This window comes from Prionailurus viverrinus, chromosome B1 (assembly GCF_022837055.1).
Source record: "Prionailurus viverrinus isolate Anna chromosome B1, UM_Priviv_1.0, whole genome shotgun sequence".
Classification (NCBI taxonomy): domain Eukaryota; kingdom Metazoa; phylum Chordata; class Mammalia; order Carnivora; family Felidae; genus Prionailurus; species Prionailurus viverrinus.
Genome location: NC_062564.1, coordinates 164,304,418 through 164,314,802, shown reverse-complemented (window position 1 = coordinate 164,314,802; position 10,385 = coordinate 164,304,418). Strand labels below are relative to the sequence as shown.

The following is a 10,385-nucleotide window of genomic DNA, read 5'->3' as shown; positions in this document are numbered from 1 at the left end:
ATATGCAGTGAATACACTAACAGTAGAATTCCTCCATCCAGAAATAGACCCACAGATACGCTGTCGCTTGCTTTACGACAAAAATGCCACCATACCGCGGTGAAATGGGATGGCCTTTGCATTAAGTAGTGCTGGAACAATTCGATATTCATATGGCAGGGAAGGGAAAGGAATAAACCCTGACCCCTACCTCAGGTCACACTCAAAAGTTAATTTGAGATGTATTATGGATACAACTGGAACTCTTACACACCGTTGATGGGATCTCAGCCATTTTAGAAAACCATTTGGCCATGAGCACTAAAGTTAAACAAGCATATACCCTCTGAGCCAGGAATTCTGCTCCCGGGTATGTACCAAAGAGAAATGAGTTCTTGTGCCAACTAAAAGACATATGCCAGTGTGTCCTTAGCAACCTTATTTATAATGACCCAAGATGGAAAACAACCCATATGTCCATCAACCGGAGAATGGTTGAATTCTGATATAGCCAGCTAATGAAATGCATTACCTAGTTTAAGAAAGAAAAATCCACTGATGCAAGCACCAGCACGAATGAGCCTCACAGGCATGTGGAGCGACAGAGGCTAGACACAAAAGACACACCCTGTGTGCTCCCGTCGATACGAAGTCCACCAGAAGGCAAAACTAATGGACGGTGATAAAAGTCATGAGTAGTCACGACTAGTAGGGGGCTGCACACGGGCAGGGGAGAGCATAAGGAACCGTTCTGACGTGCTGCAGATTTTCCTATCTCGATCTGAGCGATAGCTACGTGAGTGCACACATATGTCAAAATGTATGGAGCTCCCTACTTACAATTGTACGTCTTGCTTTGTCTACTTCGGCAGGCGTTCATTTTTGTGCCACAAGAGAAAAGTAAATGCAGCGATTCCAAGTAAGAGTCTAAGTGGTGGAAGCAATGGTTCTTCTCATTTTTTGTCTTTTCTAGACTATGCTCAAAGCCACCATGAAATGGAGTGAAAAATAATAGCACTGCCACACTAACGAATCACGAATAGTCTTTAAAAGAATCATCACGTCACCATATTGGGGGTCTTAAAACCATTTGTCCAGAAATCTATATTTTCTCTCATATGGAAAACAAAAATACATTTTACATGTTCCGGGCAGTCTTAACTTTTCTCATCGGTTACCCTGACACCACTCCGGAAATCTGGTGGGTTAGGAAAAATGAAGCAGGGAAAACAGTTTTTATCTTCTCCATCTGAAAAAAAAAAAACCACAAAACCCTAAGGGGGTTTCTATAAAGAAAGAATAGAATGGATGCTTCATGCTATTAACCATGTGTGCAATGGCCTCTCTGGCGGGCAATGCAATCACTGTACAAGTACGTCCCACACTCGGTCTCCTGTTTGTTAGGAAAATAAGAAACAAGATGTGAACACTGGGAAGATAAATCTTGAGCAGAGCTCTGCTCCAAACAAAAGTAATAGAAGCAGCCGCCGGTTCAGGACTGAAGGGGCGAAGGGAGGGTGGTGTGCACACGGAGATAAAGTCTGGGAAGCAAGAGGCTTTATCTGGAAGCAGTGTGCAGAAAAGCATCAATAAGCTTGAGCAGACAGAACACGTGGGTCTGAGTGATAGCTTACCTTCGTCCTGAGTGCCTCTGTGCTGACCTTCCAAACACTAGATTTGCACCTGACGGGAAAGTCTGCGTAAGTTTCCTTAGCCATTATTTATTTTTATTTTTTTATTTTTATTTTTATTTTTTTAAAAAAATTTTTAACGTTTTTTTTGAGACAGAGAGAGACAGAGCATGAACAAGGGAGGGGCAGAGAGAGAGGGAGACACAGAATCGGAAGCAGGCTCCAGGCTCTGAGCCGTCAGCCCAGAGCCCGACACGGGGCTCGAACTCACGGACCGCGAGATCGTGACCTGAGCTGAAGTCGGATGCTTAACTGACTGAGCCACCCAGGCGCCCCCCATTATTTATTTTTTAAAAATATTAGATAAGAGAGTAATAACACTTTAAAGGGGGAGGGAAGAGTGGAATTGTGGAACTGAAAGAATTTTCCAAGTATTTCTCAAAGCCTGGTTCTACTGTGAATGGGTTATGTGGCCTGGTGTGAGTCCCCCAGCATTTCTGGGGGTTGAGCTCTGCACTTGCAAAACAGAGGGACTGAGTTAGAGTCTGAGTTTCTATCAGCCCTCCCCGCCCTGACATTAAATTGTGCTCCATATTCCCCATTTAAAGCACTTTTGGAAAACATGTGATAAAGTTTCAGAAAGATGTTCATCAAATATGCTTCACAGTTTTATTTGTTTGTTTTGAGGGAAAGAGAGAAAGAGAAAGAGCATGAGCAGGGGAGGGGCAGAGAGAGAGAGAGAGAGAGGATCTCAGGGATTAGAGGATCTTGGTGCAGGGCTCGAACTCACAAATCGTTGAGATCATAACCTGAGCCAAAATCGAGTCGGACACTTAACCAGCTGAGCCATCCAGGCGCCCCTCAGATATGCTTTAAAAATGAAGGTTGGTGCTTGAAGGGCTAAGCTTCTGGTAATGTGACATTTTGCTCCTTTGAACATCTTTTGTGAGCTGGTTTCATTTGGGTACTTTTCCTCTCTACAGAGAGGCTCTCCCAAATGACAGCTTCTCGATTATCATCAGCCTCAACTCAGAACATCAACCACCCTTGTTCTACTTCTTTTCCTGCACAGTCTCGGGGGCCCCAAATAGGGGACCACTAGAAGAGCAATTTTCGTCTATTCACATGACTTTCATCTACCCTCATAGAGAGGAGAACATAATCATGGCCGCAGTTCCCTCCCTTTGAGACCCGGAACACGGAAACCTACCAGCCACAAGGGAAGGGGGCTTGACGCTCCGCAGTCCTGCCAGGATTTCTCCACTGGGCCTCCAAGGCAGACCCTGGGAAATCTGAAAACAGATGAGTGTCATGCTACACACAAAAGACAAGGCGGATGTTTATTCTGCATTTACATTATGCTGGATCTCAAGTTTTTGCTGCCCTCAAGTTTAGGCCAAACCTGTAAAATGTCCGTGACACAGAAACAATTCACAGCGCATGAATTCAATACAACAGGTGTTTAACTTTGGATCAGTCCAACAAGTTTCTGACTCAAGATTCTTTTTCAAATGAAATTGTCTTTTTTTCCAGGACTGCCTGGCTCAAGATGGTATCGCTGCTTATACTTTATCATTCAAGTTAACCGGGAAGACATTTGACACAAGTCTGCTAGGCTGAGAGAGTGAAATAGCCTCTCTTCATCATAAAACGTTCTTTCTTTTAGTGGGGAACCAGCAGGAAGACAGAAGGCAAAACGCTTTGACCACAGTTGACCTTGAAAATGGTGATTTGGTCTCAAGGGACACTGATCACAATCTTCAATAGAGCTCAGAGATCTGAAGGAAATGGTGGCATTTAACACCACCCTCTCTTCTTTTCTTAACTTTTCTGCATCAGATACCATGCTCTCGTCTTTTTAACATTTTCTGCTTCTGAAATGTGTACTTAAAATCCCCAACCGCGGTCACAAAATAGCGTTTGTAAAGATATAATTCCCAAAACACGACCCACGAACAACCGTCACCCAAAATCCACTGGGGGTGGGGGCGTGGTCCTCGCTAAAACGCAGATTCCTGGGCCCAACGTCAGAGCTAACAAGTCAGAATCTGTGAAAACGGAACTTGGCCGTGTGGGCTTTTAGCGGGTGTCCTGAGTGATTCTAAAGCACAATGAATTTGAGAACCATTTGTCCGGCTTCCTTGGCCTAAACAAAACTGAGGTTTGACCGTTCAATTTTAACAACAGCTTAAAGGAAGACAACAGAAAGAAGTCCTCAGATTTCTGATATATTTGAGGACAAGGCAGAGGAGCTTTTCTGGTTGACCAACGTGGGCTCTGAGGAGGGGCGTGGCTTGTCTCCACGACTGCCACCACTCCAGTGGAGCCAGTGGAGTCGCAATATGGAGATGGGAGGCCTCTGGGGGGATCGTCCTTGGGTGATGGCATGCAGCGTGGGCCACACGAAGTCTGAGGTGCACGCTAGACATGTAAATGTCAGCATCAATTAGACAATTGAATAGGATTTTCCAGTTTGGGAGACTTTACTTGTCCACACCCACAGAATGTCCAACACCAAGAGTGAACCCTGATGTAGACTATGAACTCTGGGTTACAATGAGTCAACGTGGGCTCATCGGTTGTAGCAGAGGTATCATCTGATGGGGATGTTGCTAATAGGGGACTGTGCATGTGGGGGGCAGGGAGCATATGTGAAGTCTCTGCACCTTCTCCTCGATTTTGCTGTGAACCTAAAACTGCTCTGAAAAATAGTCTAGTTAAAACAAAACAAAACAACGACCACAAAAACAACCCACAACCTGGGATGCCACCCCCCTGATACTGGCCACCAGGCCAGTTATCTCTTCTTTAGAAGAGAAGTTTAAATGACCACAGATCGTTCTATGATGTGGGGTATCAATGTGTGTGCGTGTGTGTATGTGTGTGTGCTTTTCATGCACGCAAGGCTTACCTGGGGATCTTGTTAAAATCAGATTCTGGTTCAATGGGTCTAGGGTGGGTCGTGACCTTCTGTGGTTCTAACCAGCACCTGGGTGATACCGTTGCTGCTGATGCATGGTCCACACTTTGAGCAAGAAGGGCCTAGAGCTTTAGGTCCATTCTGGAGTTCTCTATGTGTCTCACAACTGAAGGACCTGGTCTCTGGCTTCTGTGAACCCATGTATCCTCTTACTGATATGCCTGCATCTGGAACATTATGGTAACTGATTTGGCCACAGCCCTTTCAGAAGCTAGCAGCATTCTGAAAATAGTGATGAGTGTTTCGAAGTTACAAGTTTGGCTTCATGTCCCATTTTCACTGCCTGTTTCCCGCGAACAACCTTGGGCAGGATACTTAAGAAGCTATGCCTCAGTTTCTTCGTCTATAATGTGGGTATACTAATGCCTAACCCTCCATGTTGTTGGCAGAATCAGGTGAGGAGATGGAAAGTAACAACACTGTAAATTACAAAGGGCAGCGTCACTTCATGGGTGATTGAGAAGGTGGGCTCCAAAGTTTGACAGAGTCATTGTTTTCCAGTTGTGGCGCTTTAGATGAGCCCCATAATCTCTCCGGGCTTCAGTTTCCTTGTCTGTACAGTAGACCTGTCTCACGGAGTTAAGAAAATTTAATCAGATCGTGTGCAATGCAAGGTCCATAATTGATATATTGATATATCATATATATATATCATATATCACACATATGATATATATATATATAGATATATCATATATATATCATATATCATAATTGATATATTTCAAATGTTAGTAAAAACATTTTTTTAAAAAAAGGGGGCCCCTGGGTGGTTCAGTGGGTTGGGCATGCGACTTCAGCTCAGGTCATGATCTCACAGTTCATGAGTTCGAGCCCGGCGTTGGGCTCTGTGCTGACAGCTCAGAGCCTGGAGTCTGCTTTGGATTCTATTTCCCTCTCTCTCTGCCCCTCCCCTGTTCATTCTCTTTCTCTCTCTCTCTCTCTCGCTCTCGCTCTCTCAAAAATAAATAAAGATTAAAAAAATTTTAATATTACGATTTTTTAAAGATATTTTTTATTTCACTATTATAAGCATTTCAGTACATTCCGATTTTTTTAAAGAAAACATGTACTATATTCACAAATCAGCTTAATAAGTCACAGTTCCTCATGTGACAACCTTTCCTGGGTTTATCTAATGTCTAAACCCAGTTAAACATGAATCTCCTGAAAAAGACCATTAGGAAGGATCTGTGGTAGGAATCTGGGCAGAGTGGATGCTGTGGGATGAATTGTATACCCCCAAAATTCAAATGTTGAAGTCCCACAAGAATATAACAAGTACTTGAGAATATAACAAGTTTAGAAATAAGTTCTTTAAAGAAGGTGATGAAGGGGCACCTGGGTGGCTCAGTCAGTTAAGCGTCTCTTGATTGTGACTCAGGTCACCATCTCACGGTTGGTGAGATCGAGTCCCGCCTCGGGCTCTGTGCTGGCATCACAGAGCCTGCTTGGGATTCTCTCTCTCCCTCTCTGTCCCCCTCTGCCTGCTGCTTCCCCACTTGCTCGCTCTCTCTGTCTCAAAATAAATAAATAAACACTTAAAAAACATTAAAGGCGGTGATAAAGTTAAAATGATGCCCTTGGGGTAGGACCCTAATGCAATATGACTGGTATCCTTATAAAAGGATGACTCCAGAGGCGTGTGGATAAGGGGGCGACCAGGTGAAAACACAAGGAGACGACAGCCCTCTGCAAACCAAAGAGAGAGGTCTTAAGAGAAACCAACCCTGTTGACACGTTGATCTCAGACATCCAGCCTCCAGAAGTGTAGGAAAATAAATGGTGCCAAGCCCCCCCAATCTGTGGTATTTTGTTCTGGCAGCCTGGCACACTTCGGTAAAAGGAACTTGTGTCGTGCGTAAAGCATACTCTACAAATACGCTGCTGTTTTCCAGGAGTGCCCCCCAATTCCACCTCATTATTATTACATTCAATAAAACTATTCAATGCACAGCTGACATGTGTCATTCTCATACTTTCACATGTGGAGGTTCACATTTTTCACGTGACCCACTTTGTGACTCTGTTCGTCATACCGCCGTATGAATTTTGACTCATACTCCAGTCTCCCCTCTGGGAGCTAACAGGTGCGCCTGTACGTGAGGCTCACGCGAAGCCACCACACGTGGGGACCACTCTCTCATCTGGCATGCCTGGGGAACTGTGCAGCTTGAGGAGGAGCGTGCTGTGCAGAATAACAGCCCCTCAAAGAGGTCCACGCCTATGGGGCGCCTGGGTGGCTCAGTCGGTTAAGCGGCCGACATCGGCTCAGGTCATGATCTCGCGGTCCGTGAGTTCGAGCCCCGCGTCCGGCTCTGTATTGACAGCACAGAGCCTGGAGCCTGTTTCAGATTCTGTGTCTCCCTCTCTCTGACCCTCCCCTGTTCATGCTCTGTCTCTCCCTGTCTCAAAAATAAATAAAACATTTAAAAAAATTAAAAAAAAAAAAAAAAAAAAGATGTCCACGCCCTAATCCCTGGAACCTGTGAAAATGGTAAAAGGGACCTTGCAAGTGTGGTTAGGGTAAGCATCTTGGGATAGAGGGTGATCCTGGATCATCCAGGTGGACCCAATGGATTGACAGGGGTCCTTATAAGAAGGAAGCAGGAGGGTCAGAGTGGGGAATAAGGGATGTAATGGTGGAAGCAAGAGGTCAACAGGATGTGAAAAGGGAGCCATGAGCCAAGGAATGCAGAAAAGGGCAAGGCAACATTCTTTCCGGAAGCTTCCAGAGAACCATAGCTCTGCTGACACGTTGATTTTAGACTTTGACCTCCAGCACTGCGAGGGAAGAAATCTGTATTATTCTCAACCTAAATCTGTGATAATTCATTGTGGGGAGCTCTGGTTTGCAGAGGTGACTGGTTCCCGAGGAGCAGGCTGTCTCCCCAGTGGGTGACAGTGTCATCCAGGGTGTGCCAACTGCGGGAGTGTTTGTGGCCACCTCTGCTTGCTCCCAGCTCTCCACTGCAGGGCATTGCCAGCCCCCCATCTCTGTCTGGGCACCTCACCAACCTGTAGCCAGTCTGACACCCCAGCCTTCCCTGCCCTGCTTACGGGCATGAGCGGTCAGAACTGTCCGTGCCAGGACCTGGAGTGAGGTCTCAGAGGCCCAGACTGTATGGGTTCTACCCTTTTGGTTGCTGGATCCTGGGAGTCCGGAGGCAGGGGCCTGGGCAGCTGAGGGCAGCAGGGAACAGTGGAAGGACACCGAGGGACCTGGGATAGTAGCTATAGAAATATTTCAGTGTTTTAGCCTCTTTGGCAGCCTCATTTATCTGACCTGCTTGTGATCTAACCCCGCCACACTCCTTGTAGGGTTTTGTCCTTGATCTCTGCCTGAGATAGAGGCCCCACAGGTGGGCGACAGGGCCAAGATGGATTGGGTGTCCCACCCACGGATACTCAAACCGGCAGCACAGCCACGCCGGGCAGCAAATCACAGCCCAGCCACGGGGCCCGCGTTGGACTCCAGTCTGCAAGACAGGAGGAGATGGCAAGACACCAGTTATTGGAGCCAGAACTCGGATAGGGGAGCGAGAGAGGCCCCCGTTATGGAAGGACCTTCACTGTCACCAACCAGTTGGGAGCAGATCTGAAACACAGCTCTTCACGTGGCGGGATCCTGCTCTCCTGATCCTGCGTTGCTCTTTGAAACAACAGTGATGGAAAACACCAGCAGGAGAGCCAGGGTCCCTGGAACCCGGAGCAAGGAAGAAGGACCAACAGCATCTGCCCACACACACCGGCTGTTTGCAGCCGTCAGTCCGCAGCTGCACTTCCCGGTAGAACCGAGATGACCTTCTGCCTTCAGATGCCGGAGGAACATGCTGGAAAGCGGCCAGGGAAGGCAGTGGGAGCAGGAGTGCTTTTAGCTTATGCAGCACTTAGAAACCCAGATCTCCATCTGTGTTTCCCCCAAAGATGTTTTTGGTCTCTTTGAAAAGAACTCATTCATCTTATAAATGTCATTAGGGAAATTGCATGTAACAGGAGGTAAAAGCAGGACCAGAGCATCCAGAGGCTTTGAGGACTCCCTACCCCGCTCTCCCCATCTCTTGCTATTGTGCTCTGTGCTCTCTCTCTCTCTCTCTCTCTCTCTGTTTGAATCATGCAAATCTAGAAAGCTCTACTATTTGTAAAAGATTCAAAACAATAATATTTTTCAATAGCAACAGACATTCAATATGTTCAGCATTCTTTCACTTCTTCTTCCCTTCATGTACATTACACACACACACACACACACACACACACACATACATCAGCTTGATCCCCGTATGATCTACAGGGCCACACTGCCAACTGTGACTTCGGGACTGGAGATCTTCAGCTGACTGCCAAATCAGGAAGGCAGCAGCCTGCCAGGATGTATCCCTCTCTGAAAGCTAGATGGACTGATAGCTGGGGAAGCCTTAATCCCCAGATCAGCTGCCTATCCTTGGGCAACACTGTTTCATTCATACCATGAAATGAACTAACCAGATTCTTTGGGTACCTTTGATTATTTCCAGATGGGACTTGGGTCTTAGAACCTACCCGAACAGCTCAACTCTGGTCCTGCACACAAGGGAGTTTGCCCTGCATCTTAAACTTAAGAGGCTCCCCAAACATTTTGCATTGTCGTAAGTAATGTGTATGGAGCATTCAGCATTGATGTCTTGGGAGTCTATAAATGATACCCTCTTTCTTCCCACTCCAGAGCTTGGAACGTGAGCAGTGAAACATGGAAGGACAGATGGAGACCAGAACACAGCCCTACTACTGATGAAGTGGCCACAGGACAAGGCTTTAGCTCATACACAAGTAAGCAAATGTATATATTTGATCCCTGAATTGGACTGGATCGCCAATTACAGACAACACTCCACAACCACAGACCCCTCCCCCTGAGGGCAGAGCTAGTCCCCCTTAACCTACCTCATGCGGAGACAGACCAGAACACATCCCTCTGTGGCCTGGCTTGTTTGAAATGACAGTGACTGAGCCATTAGGCTCATTTCTTCTCCCAGACTCCGTATTAGAGAAGTCACTCTGCTGTCCTTCTGGATAGGGGTTGGGCGGTGGAGGGGGAGGGGAAGAAGTAGTGACTGAGGAAAGATTCCTGAAGTCCCTTCACCTGGTAATACAAAAAGTGACATTTCCCCAACATTTCTTGTCTTGGAGCGCTGTGCGAATCGTCTCCTTAACAAGCGTTAATTCACGTAATTCCCCGAATAACCTTGTGAGTTAGGCTCTCTCATTTAACCAGATGGGCAAATCTGGAAACTTTGGCTCAGGGAGATGCCCAAGAACCTACGGCCAGTGAGTGGCGGCACCAGACTTTGAACCGAGCCAGTCTGATGCTAGAGCAGGCAAGCCTAAATCACTTCATTGTAACTGCCCCCATCCATCAGTGTTCCTAACATCCCCGTAGAAGAGAAATCACAAAGGTTACAGGCGGCAGGGCAGTTACATCCAGCCATTCCACCCCTAAAGAAACTCACGTACCTACGCACAGGAACTCTGTCCCAGAATGTAGAAAGTACCATTGTCAGTGAGGGCAAGAGCCAGAAAGAGCCCGTGATGGAAGAATGGATAAATAAATGATGGGGCCGTCCAACAGCCGTGCAGTGCAGGTCAGTGAAAGACAGTGAGTCACAGCACACGCAATGATGAAGAAATCTCGAGAACGTGATGGTGGGAGAGAAGCAAGAATGAGAGTATGGTTCCATTTAACCTAAGTTTACAACATTCAAAACTAAAATGTACACTGTTTAGAGACAATCAGAGGTGATAAGGCTAGAAGGAAA

General features: G+C 46.5%; 2 long non-coding RNA genes across 2 annotated transcripts; both read right to left on the bottom strand.

The window, feature by feature from the left end:
• Positions 1-1,148: 1,148 nt before the first annotated feature.
• LOC125163427 (uncharacterized) lies at positions 1,149-2,840 on the bottom strand. Its single transcript, XR_007151457.1, has 3 exons — positions 2,821-2,840; positions 1,614-1,662; positions 1,149-1,228 (listed from the first exon to the last, which is right to left on the bottom strand). It is a non-coding gene; the product is annotated as an uncharacterized LOC125163427 (long non-coding RNA).
• A 1,955-nt stretch (positions 2,841-4,795) lies between these two features.
• Positions 4,796-10,136, bottom strand: LOC125163379 (uncharacterized). Its single transcript, XR_007151428.1, has 3 exons — positions 10,084-10,136; positions 9,514-9,712; positions 4,796-5,156 (listed from the first exon to the last, which is right to left on the bottom strand). It is a non-coding gene; the product is annotated as an uncharacterized LOC125163379 (long non-coding RNA).
• Positions 10,137-10,385: the final 249 nt, after the last annotated feature.